The sequence below is a fragment of the Camelus ferus genome, chromosome 18, assembly GCF_009834535.1.
Source record: "Camelus ferus isolate YT-003-E chromosome 18, BCGSAC_Cfer_1.0, whole genome shotgun sequence".
NCBI classification, from domain to species: domain Eukaryota; kingdom Metazoa; phylum Chordata; class Mammalia; order Artiodactyla; family Camelidae; genus Camelus; species Camelus ferus.
This window is the reverse complement of record NC_045713.1, coordinates 2301850-2323844: the sequence shown is the minus strand read 5'-3', so window position 1 is coordinate 2323844 and position 21995 is coordinate 2301850. Positions and strand designations below refer to the sequence as shown.

The following is a 21995-nucleotide window of genomic DNA, read 5'->3' as shown; positions in this document are numbered from 1 at the left end:
TGTACCTGCAGGTGTTAGGTGCTAAGTGTTTGCTGAAGGATTTTAGCACCATTGAATTAATATGAAGTTCTCTTTCACAACCTGTATTATGTGTCCCTCCCCCAGATTCATATATTGAATATATTCATATTCATATTAACCCACCAATGGCCTTAGCTGAGATTATGAGGGTGGGGCCTTCAATATGGTATTAGCACCCTCATAAGAAGAGGCACTAGAGAGTTTGTTTGCTCTTTCTCCACCATGTAAGAACACGGGGAGAAGGTGGCTGTCTATAAGCCAGGAAGAGTGCTGTCACCAGAAAGTGACCATGCTGGTACCTTGATCTTAGACTTTCAGCCTCCAAATCTATGGGAAAATAAATGTCTATTGTTTAAGTCACCCATTCTATGCTATTTCCTTATGATAGCCCAAGCTGACCTACACCACCCTCTGTTTTCAGTGTAACAACAGATAGATGTCTAAGTACAAAGGTTGCCGGATGGCAGTGACCCCCTGGCAGCCAGTGAGCCAGGGAGGTGGTGTTTACTTATAGACATTGCCATTATTTATTGAATTTTAGTCACAACTATTTGTAGAGGGCTCTTAGACTTTTTTTTTTCCCTGGGCAAAATGAAGATCCAAAACATATTACCTTTGGTTTTCCAGTGTTGGACTACTAAATAGGAACACTTAATGAAAACAAAATGTCATTCTTGAAAAGCCTTAATGGTGGAAACTTACTTAGTGAATTCTCAGTTTCTTCTTCCATGGTCTTAACTTTTTTTTTTTATTTTTAAAATTCATTTGTTTGTTCATTCATTGATTTATTCCTAGGTTGAGATGGAGAGGGCTCAGTACCCTTCCCCCAGTTTTCTACCTTTCTGACTTTGGTAAACTTGCTTTCTCTCCATAGGTTCCCTTTGGTAAAATTGGGATATATATTCACATCTATCTAAAAAGAATGCAATAATTACGTAAAGCTCCAAGCATGTAATAGGCTCTCACTGAATGACAATTGACTAACTGTGAAAGAAAGATTAACAAGTTACATTTATTTACTCAGTTTTATTCATCATACCAGCAATGGCATGGTATAATACATTAGAGATCTTGGTGAGAAAGAGGATTTGAGTAGGAACGGAACCAAAAAAAATCTCATCTCGTCATCTTCCTTCTGCTTGAAAATTAATCTTGAATTCTTGAACAGGAGTTTTTGAATATTTTTAAACCCCTAACACTTACTTGTTTTTAATAATTGTAGGCCAAGTTATCAAGCAGTGAGAGTCATTTTTTGATTTTATACTTAGTTGTAATGGGACTCACAAGTGATTTAGAGGGAGGGTCTCAGAATTTGAGAAGTCCATCCCTTTTATTTTATAGTTTAGGAGGCAGAGGGCATCATGCAGTGACATACAGTTTTGTGGAAGAGAAGAAACAGGACTCATAAATCTTATCTTTTATACAATCTCAACATTTTCAGTAATTCCATTGAAACAAACACTTAACAAGTTTAGACCTGTGAAACCCCCTGAGGTCAGCCTGACCCCCACCCTGCCTCCCCCGGGCATGCTACATCTCTCTGCATTGAAGAGATTAAATAGCTGCCTTAGGAGTCCCTCAGTATTCAAAATACGGCTTCTGAGTTAAAGCTGGATTTTGTGGCTTTTTTGGGTGGCTGGGAGAAGGGAGGACTGGAAAGGAGACTTCCAGCCTGGGGCCCCTGCTGTTCCCTTAGGGGATTTAGGGCCTGTAAAAACACATTGAGGTCTTTGAATGGCAACACATAAATAGCAATGACCCTTAATTGACAGGGAGGAGACCGCATGGACCAGAGGTCAGGACTTTACAGTGAAGACTAGTGGCTGTGGGTGTTAGCTGGAATGGTCTGGATTTTTTTTCCTCCCAACTCTTGCCCTTCTTCCTTCCTGGACTTGGAAATTAAAGAAAGAAGGAAGGAGGGACCATCAACTAAACCTAAGATGTGATGTGGATGGTCCCTGGGTGGACTGCAATTTCAGAGGAGGGGAGGGCCCCCAAGACTTCTTAAAACTAGTGTATTACAACCTGACTACTACCTGCAGTTTGCCAATTACCCAATTATGACACAAATTTGCACATTTAAAAAAAAGTAGGCTGCTACTATTCTTCTTTATACAAGGATTTTAGTCAGTGTACATCTTGTGTCTTTAAATAATGTATTAGGAACATTTTCAAGTCTGTAAGTGCTTTTTTAATGAGAGTGTGAAGATTTTAATGGGACTAGATTGCTTTTCATGACATTTCAGAGTGACTTAATTGTAACAATGTTGAGAGGCTGTATTTTAAAGTTTGCTAAGTATGTCTGCTGTGGATTATAGTCAGACGCTTAAAAGGACGGGTGGATGGATAGTGGAACCAGATCCAAATATTGGCTCTTTGCAAATATGGCTACAACAAACCAGGTACAGGTCAGGGCTCTCTTGAATCTTTTAATTCTGAAATAGGGACAGAGGCTATCAACTGAGGCTAGCGGGGATAGTTTCAGAGGCAAATTCTTTAAAACTTACTTGGGCAACAGTGTTTGTCTGTCATCATTTCCTATCTCCTTCTATAGAGCCAGGAGGCCAGGCTATCTTTGTCCATACTCTTTGTTAATGCCTAAACTCCCTTCTCTGTTTGCTTAGAAAAGTACCTGTCTTGTATCTCATTTTTTCCAGATATTTCAGTAAGTGTTCCTAAAATATTATCACTACCAAGTGACAGTTTGCTTTTTTAATGATGAAAATTTCCAACTCTTTGTGAAACTCAGTTTTTCCTTATCTTCGCAACAGGATTGTTCAGAGGTCTTTTCCTGCACAAATGTTCTTAGGATTCTGAAACCTGTGGCAGACTTACCAAAGTTAAATTAGATGGTCAGACACTTCCAACACCACTTTTAAGAGTGGTTTGTATTAGTTTCCTAGGACTGGGATTGCTGTGACAAAGTACCATTTTAAACACTGGATGTTTAAAGCAACAGAAATATATTCTTTCACTGCTGAAGGCTTGATGTCTGAAATCAAGGTGTCAGCAGAGCCATGCTCCTTCTGAAAACTGTAGGAGAATCCTTCTTTGCCCCTTCCTAGCTTTTGGTGGTTTGTTGGCAGTCTTTGGATTTCCTTGGCTTGCAGGTGCTTAACCCCAGTCTCTGCCTTCATCATTACATGGTATTCTCCCTCTGTGTCTCTGTCTTCCTTTAAGGACACCAGATATATTGGATTAGGGGCCCACCCTATTCCAGTGTGACCTAATCGTAACTAATTACATCTGCAGTGAACCTACTTCCAAATAAGGCCCATTCTGAGGTACTGAGAGTTAGGATTTCAACATAGCTTTTTTCAGGGGATGCGGTTCAACCCATTAACAAGATTCTACTTTTAAAAGCACCCAGGAGATTCTGATGCAGCCTACACAGGTTCCCAAAGCATGGTTTCTGGCCTACCTGCACAGAGAGAATTCATCAGGAGCACGGAAGCAATTATATATATGTATGTATGTGTTTATATATATGGTTTAAAGAAGAAAAATAAGCCCCCAAATCATGTATTTACCACCCAGCTTAAATAAAACCTTACGAATACCTTTGGAGGCCCTGGAAAGTCTGAGGTGTTTGTTTAAAAGGCAGATTCTCCTCTAAGGGGTTGGGTCAGAGACATTCAGAGCAACTTGAGTGTTAGAATTCAGTAATTTTTTTTTTTTTAACCACAAGGTGTGTTTTAAGGTGGTCTAGAAAATTTAACTTTGGAGTGGGGTGGGATTTTTTGATGTTGTTTTCCTATTACAGAATAGAAAAGATACAAGAAAAGACTTAATGGCTTTTTTTCACAATGTAGTGAAAAAGTCATTAGCTCCTCTTCTGTTTGGGTTGCTTTCCTAAAAAAAAAATCACCTATAATTTTCTGAATTAGTTAAGATCTATATAGCTTAGAGAGACTTACAGTCGTCCACACTTGGATTTGTGGGAGGAGGGTGTGTTTGTGAAAGTACGGGGTCTATTACTGATAATGTTTCTTATATTCTTATTTTTCTCCTGGGAATTTTGTGAAGATTAGTATCTGCTAGTTAAAGTTTGCAAAATGCCTTGAGTTCCTTGGGGGAAGTGTTACATAAACGTAAATAAATTATGCAGCACCTAAATTTAGTTGTTTATCTTTTTTTTTTTAGTGTATTTTAATTAAGAACTTACTTAAGTTGGATGGATGAGGAAAAGCCGTAAGCACTCAAACGTGGTTAAAGAAGTAGACAGGAGCAACATTTAGTCTGGCACCCAAGAAGGAATAATTGAACAGGACCTCTTCTGGATGTCATTTTCCACAGCACTTGCTGAGCTGAACTGTGGGATAATGTCTCCTCCCTCGTTTACAGGGTCCTGGTATAGAATCAGCAGCACCCTTCCCCCTCTTCCTTTTAAACCTATTTACAGACTTTCACATTTCTTGGACCTCTGGTTTTCCTGAGTGAGCTGGAAACGTTTTTGAATAAATGAGTTTGTCTCACTCTAGCTACTCAGGGAGCAAGAAGGCATCTGACAAACCATATTGACTTCTGGTATGCTGTGCTGTACAGTCCAGGCAGCTGGCTTCCAAACTACCTCCTTCTGCCTGTTGCACAGAACTTTGTGTTCCAGCGAGTGACATCTTTCCAGGACCACTGAAGATAGGAAACAGTTGCCAACACCCCCTGGTCCAGTTGTTCCTCTTTGGTTTGCTGTGTTGTCAATCTCATCTGTATGGTTGCTTTTCGCCTTGTTGCTCTGTGAACAAAGAATCACCTCATGCTCCTTCTCATGGCTGACCCCAAACTTGTAACCTTTCTTGTTCATTCACCATATGCATTAAGCACCTACTAAGATACTAAGCAGTAGGCACTTATGAATTACACAGAGTTCTTGATGCTGTGGAGCTGTTTAGCAGAGAACACAAACATTAAAAAAAAAATCAAAACGAATAGCCAAATAGTTATAATTAGATGAGGGGTAAAGAGGACAATCACAGGCTCCTTTTAGAGTGTATATAACAAGGGAACCTACCTCTCTGGGGTATTTTTAAAGAGTGACACTTCAGCAAAATCTAGAATGATCACTGGGAATTAGCAAGGAAGGAGGAAGAACGGAATGTTTTCTTCTAAGAAGTATACCATGAAATTTTTTTACTGTTTCTTTACTCTACCCTTTTCTTTCCCTACGTAGTTTTATGTCATAGCATGATTTCAGCCATCCAGAGTGGGTCAGTTGCTTTGCTACACTTAGATGTGGAGGTTGGGGGCTATTGGAAGGGGGTAGTAGTTAAAACTGAAAATAAATTAGACAGCCAGAGATGGTAAAGTAGTTTTGTTTTATTGGGATGGTTAACCCATTACATTGGACTCTTGGCATGCTCCTTCTCTAAATTGTGGTCTGGTGACCTTTTTGGAAGCCTGGTGCTATCCTACAGACCCTGTTCTATGTCTGGGGCGGGCTAAGGTCTTGGAGAAGATACACTTGCTAAAGAAAGTCCATCTCTGCACTCTTTCTATCTGTAAAAGGTAACAAAGTGTTAATATAATCTTACTTTTCAGATACAATTTCTTAAACTTCTGACATCAAAATCACCAGGAGCCTGTTAAAAAATGTACTTTTTGTAGCCTTTTTATCCCAGACCCGCTGACTTGGAATCTTAGCAGTAGGACTCCTGGCTATTGTCAGACACTCTATTGAGAGCCGCTGCCAGGGTGACTTGGATCGCCAAAGGGTCATTCTGAGCTTAAAGATGAGAACTTTCATCATTTTAGCCCCACCAGGCCCCTGCCTGGTTACCCATCATTTCTCACCACCAGTACCAGCTACATAATTTGAAGGGCCCAGCACGAAATGAATGCACAGAACCCCTTATTAAAAATTATCAACAACTTAAAGAGGATACAGTATAGCATTAAACCAAGTGTGGAGTGCTCCTGAGGGCCATGGAAGATTGCATAGGTTGTAAGCCCATGAGGCTGGCCCTGTGCACCACTTCTGTTTGTCTCCTCAAAATGAACTGCTTATTGCTCCCTGTGTACCACACTGTTCTTTGCTTTTGTCCCTTGGGTCTCCCTGTATGAAATGCAGGCTCTCACCTGGGCTCACCTTAGTTTTTGCATGTGTCATATTAGAATCCTGTGCAAGTTGCCAATGCAGGATTGTATCCTTTGAGGGCATACTGCTCCTCATCCTTGTATCCCCTGCCATTCGCTAAGGCTCTGCCACTGCTTCCTCGTAAGTTTGCTGAGTAAAATACTTTAACCTGAATACTTTTCTTAAAAATTAGGTTAAGAACCACTAGGAATACAGATTTGGTTCAGAGTGAGGTGTTGATTCAGTGTGGCCCTGGCAGTGTTATGTGAGGGGCCCGGTCTGCCTGGCCATGACTAGTGTGAGAAACGAGGTGGGAGACAAACTTACAGTGTCTCTGGCAAGTTGTGCATCCTCCCTGCTCAGCACCTTTGGTAGATGCTCCCCTCCCTCTGATAATCAGGGTTTCCTTTCTGGATCTCTCATTGACCTCTGAGTTCTTGGGAACAACAGCTTTTCCTAAGCCAAAAAGTTTGAATATGCTGTTAGCAGAACCTGAGGAAATTGTTTTCTGGTAGGAAAGTGACCATTTTGTGCAGTGGTTAGTATTTGAAACTTGACATTCCTGGATTATTTGAGCTATGACATTCTAGAGAAGTCCCCAAAGCTGGATGCACTTGGTAAGTGAAGTTGTGGCTCTGTAGGCTGATAATCAGGCCCTGCTTACTACACTTAAACGGACTGATTGTTCCTGCCTTGAGGTGACCAGAGGTAGCTATGTATTGGGCAAGAGGTCTGTGAAACCTCTTCATCTCACAGATGGATGAGCAGCTTAGAAGTTTGGATAAGTTAAAGAAGATGTTCAGAGTTAATTCAGGTATTTGGTGTCTGAGCTGGCAGTGGAATCTGTGATTCCTGTTCCTCGTGAAGCTTCAGTAAATGTTTGTTCGAAGATTGGTCTATTCTTTCTTTGAAGATTATCGTCTGTCCTTGACCTGATGAAGTTAATGGAATGAAATATGTACTTTACCTTTGAAATTGTTTTGAGGAGTTAAAGTGAGCAGATTGTCTAAAACAATGCTGTCCAATTGAAATATGTGAGCCACACATACAATTTAAAGTCTTTAGTAACCACATTAAAAAGTAAAAAGAAATAGGTGAAGTTAATTTTAATAACCCAATATATCAAAAAATTTTAATCATTTTAATGTTCATATGTACATGTTGATATATATCCCATATATATCAATATGGAAATATTGAGATACTTTTTTGCCAATGTAGCTGCTATACTGGACAGTGCAGGTTATCTAAAATACACTAGCTTATATGTTTAATTTTTATTTTCTCTTCTTTTCTAGGCTGCCTTAACCTGTTCTAGTTAGCACATGAGCTTGTTACTGGTGCAATGATACAGCTCAGAAAATGAGGATTTGTGACAAAGTTGACATATTAGTTTTCACGTGCCAGTTGAAGGGGTCAGGTGAACTCAGAATGCGCCAACATGAATTTGTTGTAGGTCTCTGTCTTTGTGTTGGGCATCTGGAGGTAGTGCTTGTAGCCTCAGAAACCACCTCATATGGAGACATGTGCTGTCAATCAAGGAGAGTCTCTCTGCTTTGAGTCAGCCTTGGCTTTGACCTCCTGTCTACCCAGAGAGCTTGCTGCTGAATTAGATCTTTGCTCCTCTTGGAATTGAAAGGGAAGGTGTGAGTTTTTTTTAGTAAGATTACTGATCAACATATGAAGTCTTCCTTGGGCTATTTAATTAAAATCTGAACATCATGTAGATCATATAGTCATTTCTGAGCATAGGTTGCTCATAGTAATTAGCAAATTAAGGCAGAAAAAAATCCACATACATATTTGTTGCCAGATCTGCCCTGATTTCTAGATAAAGGCTAGTATATATGGTCTGTCGGGTGTGATTTGAATGGAAGTTTTTCATTCACTTTTTAGATCACTGCTCAGAGTCCACTGACAGAACACAGGGAGACAGCCTTGATTAGATTACACTAGATTGGATTAAATCGAATGGTTAAAGCCTTTGGAGCCTCTAGCTTGTAGGAGACACCATAATGGCCTTCATAGCGTCCCTGAATCCTATTAGGTAAGTTAATCTTATTGAAGAATTTAGGTCTGCATGAAGCAGCACTGCCCTTATACTCTCTCTGGTGGTCTCTGGCCCTTAAGGTGGCTGACTGATAGTAACTTCCTTGGAATAGGTTGGTTATATTGGTTTGGGGGCAAGTTATTCTAAACAATTTGAAAGTAGATACCTGCAGCTTGGTGGAGAGAACATTCCTTGTAGAAAAATAGTCTGTCTCCTGGCTGCTCTTTGGCACGATGGCTGTTTATGTCTGTGCCAGGGATGTTTTTAGCTCTGATTTAGGGGAAAGAAAGTCAGGAGAGAGGTGTGTAAATAGTTGTAAAATCGGCTGCTGTGTCATTGTGGCAGGTGTGGGGGTGGATTGATGGGTGGGAGCTTTATTTTTAAACTTTGTGAAGTCATCCCTTATAGCCCGTATCCATTTTAGAGGTTGTCATTAAGAATCATGTGCTGAGTATATAACATGGTTGACACACTGTACTAAATGTTGGGAATAAAATAAAGAATCTTGGAACTTGGGAGCTGGAAGCATCTTTGTCTGTGATTTTTCTGGGTGTGCTTGTAGCTTTATTACAAGATAAGTTCGAGTTGGCTCTTGCCTATTTCTCCAGATGCAGTGACCATAGTTTTTTGAAGCAAAACTTCCTTTTTGTCATAGGTTTTTTTTTTTTTTCCAATTTTTGAATATATAGACAGGCAAAGTTTTACAGAGGCAAATACATTTTTGTCAAGTTTTGTTATAGATTCACTGTCTGTTGGAAAAAGAAAAAAGTGCAAAAAATTGGGACTGTCCAGCTCTGAATGTTTGCTTCCAGCATCCACGGTGAGGACTGGTGGAACTGTAAAAAAAAAAAACCCAAAAAACAAAAATAGAAACAAGTAAATTAGACTTAGACCTTTGCTAAAGGTAGTTTGGTTAGATATGGACAACTTTAAGACCCACAAGTGATTATTACATACTAAATTGGCCTCTAGAGATGCATGAAATTTTTTTCTGGGCATCTTTAAAAATAGTTGTATATGCCTCAGCTAGGAGCTGAGTGTCCACCATTGAGATCCTGTGAGTTAATTGGTTCGCAAGCAGGAAGTGAGGCATCTGATGTTGTGTCTGGCTACTCGATAAATAACCATGAGAAGATTCCTGTACCCAGGGAGCTGAAGAGACACTCTGACCTGGGGGCTTCCACTGCTGTCATGGAATGGGGACTTCCTTCTTGATAGAGCCTAGGGGACTTAGTAGCTCTTAATTTATTTGCCTATCTGGGCTCTGCTTGTTAGCCACAAAGTGAGTTACACTTAGTTCTTTATTTAACCTTTTTGTTGGGGCAGCCCTACATCTGTGTCCTGTCCTCAAAGACTAAAGAGAATTTCAGATGTGGGCCAGACAAGAAGTCTGAAGAACAGTTATGATAGATGAATGGTTCTGATTTCCTTTTAGGAAGGAAAGTGCAGCTAGCCCTTTGGATGAAGATAATATCTCTCTCCAGCCCTCCTCTGTATCAAGTGTACGGTGTTCTCTTCCTGTATAGCACTTGTATTTTCAAGAGCTGGGGTCATTGACAGAACACTTCTCACTCTTGAGTTTCAGAGCGTAACAGAGTATACATGTCTGAAGCCAGAAATGTAATTTTTCTCTAAGTGTACTAAGCATTACTTTAATTCTCCTTATGTGCATGCACATGCTTGCACAATTGTGGGTTTTTTCATGCTCCTTGAGGAAGAATAGCTCCTTTTCACTTTTATTGATTCTTGATTGCACACTTCTCAGGGTTACCTTTGTTAGGAAGCAGCCACTGAAAGAATGTGTGCTCATTTTGTCCTTGTGACCTTTACTCCTGTGCCCTCTCTGACCTGAGGCTCACCCTGCCTACCCTCTCCTCTTCATCAGTCCAGCTTTGTTCTTCTGGGCCTCTTGTTCTCTCTGAAGGAGACATCCTTGCTTCTCTCCTACTCAACTTAGTATCCATGTGTGTTGAGGCAGTTCCAGATGGGAAGAGGTTGGGGAGGGAATTTTAACAGGGAGAAAGATTGGATCTGCTTAGGAGAAATTTATAAAACCTCTGTATTCTGTGCTAATTGTTCTCAGACCCTTTCGGATCACAATATGCTTTGGTCTGGAGACCTTTGAAAGCTGCTATTACTGGCCATCAGACAACCCTGCCTGCTTTTTCTCCTTGTCCCATCTCTGTTCTTCCTGCCTAGTTTGCCTGGAAGAGCCTACAAATTCTTTATAAGCTCACTCATTCTCCTCTTTTGAAGACACCTTAATTCTCTTCCCGCGCCAGCTGCTCCCAGTCTTGCTTGGGCTAACTCCCAGTCTTGCTGAGTCCCTTTGGGAAGGAGGAGAAGCCATCCTCCTCTTCATAGTTTACAGACGCTTCCATGTCCCGCCCCAGAGCTTCACAGAAAGCAATAGTAATGCCTAAAGCTTATTTATGTACCTAAAATGTGCCTAGCACTGTGACCAGTACTTTACGTGGATTATCTCTTCTAAAACTCAAACCAGCCTGATAAAGTATATGTGCTACCACTGTCTTCACTTTGCCTATGGGAAATCAATGCTCAGAGAGTTCAGGAATGTGCCACTATGTTCGCAGCTGGAATGAAGTGATGGAATTAAGATTCAAACTGGGCAGCCCAGTTTCAGGGCTCATGTTCATCTCCTCAGGGAACGGTTGGGAGCTCACAGCCAGAAGGGCTGTTGTGCTCATGGAAGCTTTTAAAATCTGGGATATCTCCCCTTTTACACCGATCTAAACACTTACGGTCTTTATATTTTCAATTCACTCACTAAGCTGGGTGTTCTGGATTGGTCTTTGATGATAGTAACTGTGTGTTTTAAAGAACCAGAAAGAAAAATGTTAGAGGTGGGCTTTTTTAGCTGTAGTCCCCCTTGACCGTGCAGTCAGATAACAGGACTTCTGATGAGGAAATAAGGCCCTACGTGCTTTTGCTTTGGAAAGATTAGTTAATTGTTGGAGGTTGTGTTTCTGTGGTTAATTTGTGTCCCTGTGTTAGTCATATGTGAATGTGCTGTCCAGCAGTCCCATAAAACAAGGCTCTCTTCAGCGGCCCTGCACCAGTTGGTGCACCTGAATAACAATAGGGAAGCTTGTTGACCATTTGGCACTTCACAGCCCAGTAATTAGCAACTGTAAAACAATAATACAGACGTGAAGCAAATCCTCCAGTTAATGAAAAAAAATCTACAATCCTCCTTTGTGGCTGAGTGCAAAATCACAAACGGCTGCTTATACAACAAAGCAAACACTTCAGGATTTTGGCAGCTGTTTTATACATATTAAAAGCTCTAGGCTCTATTATTAGGGACTGTCATCTTAAAAAAAAAAAACTGAAAACTGTCTGGCTTTCTTGTTTTTTAATAAATTATCTGCAGTGATTCTCAAATTGTAGTCCCCAAACCAGAAGTATCAGCATTATCTGGGAACTTGTTAGAAATGCAGGTTTTTTGGGGGGGGGGTCCTGCAGACAGGCCTATTGAATTAGAAACTGTTGGGGTGGAGCTCAGCAATTTATGTTTTAACAAGTCCTCCAGGTGATTCTGATGCACTCTATAGTTGGAGAAACACTGGGGAGTAGGCAGAGAATTTGAGGGATGGGTTTGGAGTACCCTTTTTGGGCCACCTTCTTTTTGACCAAAAGTGGGACAGCTGGCCTGAGGATATATGCAAGCCCTCTGCATGTAGGAATTTGGTGGGGAGGTGTCTCAGGGAAGGAGCTGTGCTTGTTTGGGGACCTGGTTGGGAGAAAGGGCTTGGACTGTGACTTAGTACCAACTTGTAAGGAACCATTTCAATATTTCATTCACTATCTGGGCTGTGCCAGTGCAGTCAGCTCTGACAGACCCAGATTGTGCAGGACAGAGGAGAAGAGATGTGGAGACAGAAACAAAGACCAGCTTATTTCTCAGGCTGAGCCTTCGCAGGGCTGCTGATGCCATGTGCTCATCATTACCAAAAAGTATCATTAAAAATGGAAAGTTAAGATGGGAGTGGGGCAGTGGCATGACAGATTTCCTTTCCTCTGTATGTGCCCTCTTTCTTCCCTATTTCATGTCTCTGCCTCCAGCTATCTTGGCCGATGCAGATGGGATTCGTTTAATAATTTTCTTGGGGCCTCCCAAGAAACGGCCCCTCTGCCCCTTCCTGACTGTGTGGTGACCACAACAGGGACACAAGTTCGTTTCAGAGCCATTAGAAGTCCTTGGCATAGCTGACCACTAGATCTCTTGGAAAGGCCTCTTGGGAAATAAGGGCTTGCCACCAGCGTGAAATGAGTTCTCGACTGGTGTTACCACAAAGGCTCAGGTTCCTAACACTCCTTGAATAACTTGATTGACTGTCTTCTGGGGACAAAACCGGATACAAACGGAAATACCCAGGCTGTAGCTTCTTGGTTTTTATCCAGATTTCTTTATTTTGCTCCCATTTTTTCTACCTTTCAGATCATTGAGTTTTCTTATCCCTTTAGAAAAAAAAAAAGAAAGAAAAAGCACAGAGCTTGTTGGTCAATTAGTGTATCCTATTTTGTGTCCTTTGATTTAATCACCTATCGGCTTGGGAAAGCAGCAGAGATAGAGGCGTGAATGAGACATAGCTCTGTCCTTGCTGACCTCCCCACTGATTTCTAGGGGGGAAGACACTGACCAAGAAAAGAACCATCCAGATCTTGGGTTCACTATATTCCCTCTGTTCTCAAGTGGGAGAACTTTAAATACCTGAATTTGATGTTGGATCACAAGCCTAATATCAGGCTTTTTTTCCCCCGCTGTGGGGAGAAAAAAATTGTATTACCAAAGGTACTTCAATTAAAGAAAACTTCAAAGCCTGATGCAATCTGATATTAAGACACTCGGGTACAGACGCCTACTGTCACATTAAAGCAAGGTCTTGGTTATTCCATGAAATCTTTGGTCACCGAGACATCGAAGGAAGGAAGCTAGTTACTGACACATCTGGAATTCTGGCGGAAACTTTGAATGTTTGGACTTTTTGTCCTTGTTAAGACTCATTTTGTATTTTATTCTAAGGAATCTGAGGCCTGTTGGCTCTTAGGAGGTGGTAGTTGTTGATTCTTCTTTCGCGTGACATTCAGGGCTCATGTAAAAGCCAGAGACTCACACTGAAGCATCTGCTTTCCTGGAAGTCAGAAAAGATGGTCCTTCTGCCAAATGCATGGGTGGGGTGGGGTGGGGTAGGGTGGGATGGGAGCCTTTAGCCTTTTGGATTTTCATGAGTGGTGTAGCCTTACTGTATCGGGACAGGAAGGCTGACCCACCGTCCTCCCCAGCCTGCCCGCCCTTCATCTTGCTTTAATTAAATACACAGCTGATGATGTCAGCCTGACTCCTGGCTCCCTCTGCTTCCCCACTTGGAACAAAACATCCGGGCAGACAGTTGTGACAATTAAAGTCTCAAGACCCAAGCTTGTGTGTTCTGAGGTAATTAAAATAAATCTGCCTAAACATATCCAAATGCAGGTAAAATCTAGTGCTGATTAGAGGTGACCCTCTAATAAACCTGATTTGATTAGGCAGAACCAGTGGGCTGCAGGCAAATATTTGAGGCTCTGGCCAAGCTGCTTGTTCCATTGACCTTTCACTTGGGGGAAAAAAACCTATTTGATTTTTTTTCTATCCCAGAGTACTTGAAAACTATTACCTGTGACAACTAAAGGACTTTTGTGAAATAAACAGGCAAGACCTGTGGGCTTTCCCTTAAGATTGTCAGTCAACTACCACCTGGGACATGGTTGCTTCCTGGCAAATCAATGGAGAATGGATTTTGCTGGAGGTCCTGGCCTGAAACACTAATTAAAAAGGACGTTTTAAAACGCACCCAGGCATGTTCTGATAAAGTCTTAGCAGCTGTGGGTGGTGAAAGTTTTTTTTTTTCAAGTCATACTTAGTTTATTAAAGTAGCTTTTAACAATTTGTTACATATAGAAAAAACAAACTAGAACTGCTTTATTGTTTATATTAAGACCTCATTGCTACTTTAGGAGAAGTTCCTTAATTGCTTCATCTACTATCTCCTGTGATACTGGGCACAACTTTCTTAGTGTTTATCACATTGTGCTGTAATTGTTGGTTTACTTCTCTTATTCTGTCTTAGAAAGCAGGGAAGTTGTCTAATTCTTCTTGATGTCTGCCGAGATGCACATCACACTGGGCCAGGTACAGGGATGGGCAAATTATGACTCATGGGCCACACCAGGCCACTAACAGTATGGCCATGGACTATGAATGATTTTTACATTTTTAAATGGTTGAAAACAAATCAATGGACGAATACTTCATTACACATGAGAATTATGTGAAATTCATGTTTCAGTGTTCGTAAATAAAAGTTTTATTAGAATACTGTCATGTCTGTCCATTTACATTATTGGCTTCGGCTACTTTGGTGCTACAACAGCAGGACTGAGTAGTTGCAACACAGACCATATAGCCTGAAAAGCCTAAAATATTTTCTATCTGGTATTTTCCAGAAGTTTGTTGACCTTTTTCCTATTATATAAAGGGCATGTTATAAATTCTTATTGTTTAAATTATTTCATATTTAAATCTGAGTTTCTGGGTAGGGTTATTCTGATCCTAAAGATGTTCAGTGACTATTAAGTGAATTGAATGACTGACTTATTTCTCTTTTTACCCTTTTGTCACCTTAGGTTTAGGTGTTAGTGCTACTGGCTCATTTCTGAGAGCTAGACCAATTATATAGTGTTTCTCTTCTGAGGAACTTAAAGAATTCTGTGAATCCTTTTTAACTTTTCAGGTTCTGAGCCTGTTGTATGGGATGCAGAGACACCAAGAGGCACAGAGGTTAAACTTACCATGTCACGCAGTAAAGCAATGGCATGACTCTTCATCTATTCATCTTTTTCTCTCTTTGCTGAGGCCATTCTTTGTGATGAAGGAGGATTCATATAAGCCTGGGGATATTCATGAGCAAATTACTGCCCAGTACTATATAATGCATTAGTTCTTATAGACATCAGTATCTTTGTAGGCTCTTCAGTTCATTACCAGGGAAGTTCATTTAAAAAAAAAAATCTATGGTTTAAAAAGTAAACACTGCAGAGAATGATAGCAATTACCAAATGTAAACAGTGTAGCCTTTTAGAACCACTGTGAAATTGTTTAGTGACTTAAATCATTATGCTTTTGATATTTGTACCTGCGTCCATTGACTGTTAAGGAATATGCTTCAAAGAGGACAGATGAGATATAGGTAAAGTTTATTTATAAGACATCAACGTTCTTAGGTAATACAAAACAGCAGCTGATGGATATACAATAACCTTGAAATCTGGTTCTTTTGGAGAGAGTATCTTTAAAATGACCAGTGTTACAAATACAAGTCCATTCATGTACGGTGGAGTTAGAGGGTATTCAGGAATAAAGTGAGAAATCAGTAATTTATAGACAGTTCCTAAATTGTAATATATAATTTGCTGGAGTTTGAGAGTGGAGGAATTTGGCAGGTAGAAGGAGGGCTAGGAGACATACAGAGTAAAGAAATATCGGTCACAGCTTTCCTAGGAATCTGAGGAAGCAATGCTTTTCTCAAAACAACACCGCTATACTCACTTATTAGGTATCCACTATGGGACAGGTGCTTTTTTATACTTTTTGCCAGCTTTACAACAGCCCTACATAGTATGGATAATATCCCTATCTTATGGATGGCAGACTGAAACTTAGGTTAATTGGCTTGCCTGAGGTTTTATAGTTAGTTGCCCACAGAGCCCAGTTTCAAACCCAAATCTGTCTGACTCCAGCCCTTATGTTGTTTCTACTGTCCCACTTCCCTAGTGCTTGTTTCCCAGAGATTTCATCATTGAAAAGATGTGTAAATCCAGCCTGAAGCCATACCTCACCATTTTGTGCAAATGAATCTCTTTTCTATTTCACGGATTCTCTTTCTTTCCCATACTTTGTACAACATCTTTGATTTGTGAGCTTCCCAGTCCCTTTCTGTGTTAACCATTTTGATGAATATCTGCTTGATTTTGCTACGTAAGATAGAGGGACTTTAGGCAGAGGGTTAAACACTAACAAAACTCTTGTAAAATCAATTATCTCCACCAAATAGAAAAACTGTTTGGTTTGTCTTTGGTGATATGTGCCCCATCCGCTGGCCCTGGCACTCCAGGGGATTCTCACAGGAAGGGTTGAGAAACAACATTCCAGGCTTAGAGTCCACATTCCTTGGGTTCTGTTGGAGGACTTGGCAGCATTCAAAGAAGCCTGTGTTTTCCTACTAATTTTCCATCCTGGGCCACCTGCTTTCCCCTTCCTGCTGTTTTCCTTTTGTACTTATGTGGTTGGTGCTCCTGGGGCTTTTTACAGAGGCTTTCATCATTTGTACCACCGAGTTTTGCCAGAGCTTTTCATTTCAAATTTTGATGTTTGACACAGTTACAGACTTTTATTTATTTACTTTGAATATGTTCACTACTCAACCATTTTGGACTTTATGGTGGCAGCCTCCAGGAGAGAAAAAAAATCAAACCGGGCAAATTCTAGGAAGAATCAGGAGACAGAGGGCAGAGAGTATGGTTGATGGAAACCCATTATTAATTGATTTCTCAGGATATAGATCCTAACTGTTGATAAATTTATAATTTACTTATTTAGGGGGATGATTCTGTAATGTCAGTGAAAACTTGATTTTGGAAAAGAAGCTGACTGGATATGGTTGAGCCAGTGCAGAGGAATAGTGTATTTTTACTTTCCAACCTCAGTTGCACATAGAATGAAGAAAGCCCTATAGCATTAGGAAGTGGGAAGGCTGCAAATCAAAGCAGTTGAACAAGAAACAGCCCAGGAATGTCCCATGTCCTATATGGATGAGATTAGTAGAAACTGTTGTCCTTGCCCGTAGTTAATACTAGCCTTTCTGCAGAGAATGCTGGCATGCTGGCAGTGTTTTTGATCTCTAGAAAAATTGAGGCAACTAAAGAGGAGTGAAAACTGCAAGCCGTTGAAGGATTGAGTAATGAAGTACAAAGATTCAGAAAAGGCCATTTCTTGAAGGTGAGCTTGCTTTATCAAAATACCGTGAAAATCCTAAAGAAAAGGAAGTTGAGTCAAGTTAGTAAGAGATTTTAAAAGGGAACAATCTGAAAGGGTTTATTTTGAAAGCTGAGAGGTTTGCCATTTCCGCAGTGTTTCCTATTCTATAAACTAGAGTGGTTGGGAGGTGGAGCAAAATGTTTGAAACCTTTCCTACTAGCGCAGCTTCTGGTGGTCAGTTCCTTTTACTCCCGTAAACGCAGGCACTGTTTAGTACCTCAGCCATCGGTGCTGGTAGGTTTTTTTTTTTTTTTTTTTTTATAAATATCATATGACCTGCTTCTACAAATAAATTGTGAATAAACTTAATGAGGAGAACAAATGCTATGGTACTTTTTAAAAAATCTCTAGGGCTTAGGGTCCATGACTAAGGGAGAGAGAAACCACTTTCTTTAAAAACCCTGAAGCTTCCATTGTGTTTTCTTGGTTTCTGTAAGGAACCATTTACGACATGAGACCAGTTAGGACTGTATGCTCTAGCATTTTGGACAAGGCTATCCTTGCGAATGGTAAAAACACGCTGCAGTGCTGCATGTATATTTGTGTGTTCCACATGGAAGTTGTTTTGGACTGTATCTGTTTTTGCTATTTACTTATCACCTTTAATGGTGCTGCCTAACCACTCTGAGACAGTGTTATTTTAACTTGAAATAGCATGAGGTTTTGGAGAAAGTACCTTGTGAATGTGAAGGGGGATTCTCCTGGGCGTCTATAATTGCAGTGATTTGAAATGCTTTCACAGATTTGTAGGAGAGTGTAATTTTTCTTCTTTATTTGATCTTTTTATCTTGTTCTAAAGCTAGTAGTACCTCCCCTCCCACATACACTTCTTATTCCTTCCTTTTTCTCTCTCTTTTTCCTCCTTTAAAGAAAACTCTTCCTAGTAAGAATCAAAGGCATTTAGAGCTTCTTGGTTTTTTTTGTTTTTGTTTTTGTTTTTAAATTAAGAGTTGATTTGACTTTTTAGTACTGTGTAGGGGATGGGAAAAGTCAGGACCATTTGGTCGAAATTGCTTCCTAGAAGGGCCAACCATCTTATTACAAGGGGGAAGAGTGTGCTTGGGCATTGTTTTCCTATTCTAGGTGTGTTCTGAGTGTTGCTGGTGGTAGTAGTGACCTCTTCCTACAGTAGGGTCCTCAGCATTATTGACATGTTGGGCTGGATCATTCTGGATAATTCTTTGTTGTGTGTGAGGGAGTGTCTTGTGCATTGCTGAACATTTCATAGCATCCTTGGACTCTGTATCAATAGTACCCCTAAAGTGTGACAACCAGGAATGTCTCCAGAAATGGCCAAATGTCTCTGGGGATCATCCTGGTTGAGAATCACTGCCTTAGAAGAAAAAGAATGCCCTGGAAGAGAGTACCCACCTCTTAGGACTAGAGCTTCATTTAGATACTTTGGTATATTAAAAGCACCTCTCAAATGTCAGTGATAAGAGTATGTTTAGATAGTTGAAATTCATTTGTAATCCACAAATACCATTTTAGCTCTTTAACTTCCTAGCACTAGAACTGTGATATGTTATTTTTCCTTATTTTCAGAATGAGGGGATTTGTAGTAAAATGTAGTAATATCAGAGGTCTCTCCCAGCCCTCACATTTTATAACTTTAGTTATACAATAAATCTTTGCAATTATAGAACTTCAGAGCTGAAAATTTATTTGTGATCATTTAGTCCACTCTTATCACTTCTATCCAATGTGATTTCCACAGACAGATCAGGCCCTCTCCCCTCTAAAATAGTTGTTTTTTACAAGTGGACATTATTAAATGCTCAAATTTAGACAATTTATCAGAATAGACTTTTATAAAAATGGTTACTTTTTTACTGACTAATCAGAATTCAGGTGATTGACTGCCTGAACTTCAAATATGTCTGCTGTTAGGTTAGAATTAGATTTTTAAATATTGGCATTTATTTTAATAGTCTCATGCCCAGACTGGTATTTGTATTGCCAAACAGCTGTATGCTCTGCTACCTTGATGAGGGAAACTTTGACTTCTCAGAGTACCTTGGCTAATATATTGGGATTAAATTGGCTAGTCGTCTATTCCAGCTGCTTTTTAAGCATAATAGGAGTAGAGAATTTTTCCTTTTGGCCTGAATGAAAGGTGGTTAAGAGGGAAATCTAATACCTTTTATGGATTTATATGCTTCACCATGTGATGTGCCCAACCAGAAGTAACAAGATACACACCAGATGTGAAGGTACCAGTTAATATAATTATGCTGGGGATCATTTTCACCATTTGAGTGCTGAAGTACATTGAACTTATTTCTTCATCTCTAACAGGATTTAGTCTAGCTGCTTCAATTTGAATTGGTAGCTGAGATTAAGTACCTATGCTTGTGCTTTTACTAGAAGGGTTGGGCGGTTTGTACCTTTTGTATTTCTGGAGCTTGATAAACTATAAAGCCTAGGATATTCAGATTCGTGACAAGGCTTAGATGGATGAGGAAATGTATTCTAGTGGAAGCTGACAGCTGAGTGTGCTTTTTTTGGGCTCTTGCCTGGAAAACCAGTCTGAAGGTGGTGTGGTCAGACACAGTGCTGTTTCTAAGTCTTATTGAAAATAACAGATGTCTTAACCCATGCTAAAAAGGTAATTTTGCATGCATTAAATATTCAGCAAAGGGCTTGAACTCTGCTTACTTTGGCAAACAAATAGATCCCAAAATGAATCAAGCAAATTTAACGTGGAAGAAATTGAAATACTTGAGGATTTGTCTTAGATATTTAAACTCATTATTTTATCTCCATGTCTTCATAATAACCTCAGAAAGAAAAGAATCTTTTGGAAATGACAGTGAAAGGGCAGTATTATTTCAAATAGCAGTTGTGGTTCTGGAGCCAGTCTGTAGACCTATCTTTCCATTTACTCCTGGCCGTGTAATAGCAAAGAGTACTTAAGGTGTTTATTTCACTCTGGAAGATTTTTACAAAGAGCAGTTTTTAATGAAGCACAGCACATGGCATGATTATCATTTCTAACACAGAGAACTCATTTTCAATTTTGTTATCAAGGAAAAATGACAAATAGAGAATGCAAGAAAAACCAGATGGACTAACTGTATTAGGAGCTTAGTATGCATATTTTGTGTCACGTATTAGCATTCATTAAGTCAAAAGGGAAAAAAAATGAGTTTTGCCTACATGCATTAAACCAATAAGGCTGGCAAAGTTCCAAGCTAGCTCTTGTGGATTAATTGTTTTATAACTGTTTTAATTAAAATTGTTCAGTATATGATTAACCTAAAAGTTTTAATTTCCACAAAACTGTTGAACAAATGAGACATTAATATTTTACATTAACCATGGTGATATTGCTGTGGTTTCTGGAGCAGCTGGTTGTTCAAGTAAACCATGGAAAGTGATAGTGGAAAGCGTTGTGTATCTTGCTACGACCAAGAAAACCTGCAAATTGAGAATAATTTAGTGAAAGGACCAATGTGACGGGGTTGCCTATTACACTGAAAATTCCATAGATGAGCTTTTATGGAGTCAGCCTCTTCCCTCCCCAACTGTCAGTTTAGACTTGAGCTTCTGTCATAAATTGTCATGTGGAGGAGATTAACAGTATAACATGGCAAGAATCACTTTATTATGTCTTTTCCTTCTCTTTGACTTTAAAGTAGTGTTAGTGTACCTACCACGTGAGATCATTGGATTTGAAGGAGTTGTCCAGTAGGGCCTGTGAAATTATTGACTTTAGGTCCTGGACTTTAATTTAGGAGATAAGTATAAATATTAGTTTCAGAATCAAAAGGAAGATAGGAGACATTTGGAGGACTCACCACTTTTATTTACTTGCCGTTCTTAAGGTTAACACCAGACTGACTTTGGAAAAACACATCCCATTTTGCAGATGGTAAAACTGAGGCCCAGTATAATTTCACTGGATGTAGCTGTGATTCCTTCCATATACAGATCTGCATTTCTCTCATTCATTCCCCTTCCCACATATGCCCCCATCTTAATGTATTTCGTTTCATTAAAAGATTGGAATGTCTTTCTTTACACCACCTCTAAGCCTTTCACTGTGATTTCATTTTGTAATTTCAGTTCATGGTACTACGTAAATTCAAAGTGCTGGTGGCATTTGAACCCCTAGAAGGGTATTTTTAAAGATAAGATTCATATTGCTCAGTGGAAATGATGACAGCAAAACTCAAGCTGTCCTAACTGTCCAGTGATAAATTCTTGAGGGACCTAGGCTGAGTTTACATGTTAGGTTTTATGACACTTGATATAAGATCTGTGCAGTTTTAAATCTGCAAAGACTGGGATTCAGCATCTGAGTAACAGAAATACATCCGCCTTACCCGTACTGAGTTAGGATCTTACAGCATCGTGATCTGTCTCTAGGTCAGCTGCATCCCTGATTTGATCTCTTTGTTACCTTGTCCCATTGTTTCTTCCTAGGACCATAAGGTTCCCTGTTTTAGCCTTCCCCTCTGTTCTGTGTAATTGTTCTCCCTCCTAAATTCCTTCTGTTTAGCTTTTTAAGCACCAGGCTTTGAGTAAATTATTCATATATCCAGTATAATTGACGTAGTTAATAATCAGAGTATAATCATACACTTTATAGTTGTACAATTGGCTGTATAAATTGCCATATTTGCCAGAAACTAGCTTTACACAAGTGATTTTCAAGATAAATGATTTATCAGGCATGTTGCTATCTATTCATTTCTTTAGGCTCTCTTGAGTTCTATCACTGCAGGAAGTTAGATCATTGGAAATGCGCATAC

The 21995-nt window shown here is 39.8% G+C and overlaps 1 protein-coding gene and 2 long non-coding RNA genes across 3 annotated transcripts in view; 2 read left to right on the top strand and 1 right to left on the bottom strand.

Annotated features, from left to right (window-relative positions):
- AUTS2 (activator of transcription and developmental regulator AUTS2) overlaps positions 1 to 21995 on the top strand; it is a 1021658-nt gene that overhangs the window by 39485 nt on the left and 960178 nt on the right.
- On the top strand, positions 7612 to 21776 carry LOC116657442. The gene is made up of 3 exons (XR_004312512.1): positions 7612 to 7622; positions 16123 to 16129; positions 21130 to 21776. It is a non-coding gene; the product is annotated as an uncharacterized LOC116657442 (long non-coding RNA).
- Positions 9649 to 19024, bottom strand: LOC116657441. Its single transcript, XR_004312511.1, has 3 exons — positions 18511 to 19024; positions 10888 to 10891; positions 9649 to 9659 (listed from the first exon to the last, which is right to left on the bottom strand). It is a non-coding gene; the product is annotated as an uncharacterized LOC116657441 (long non-coding RNA).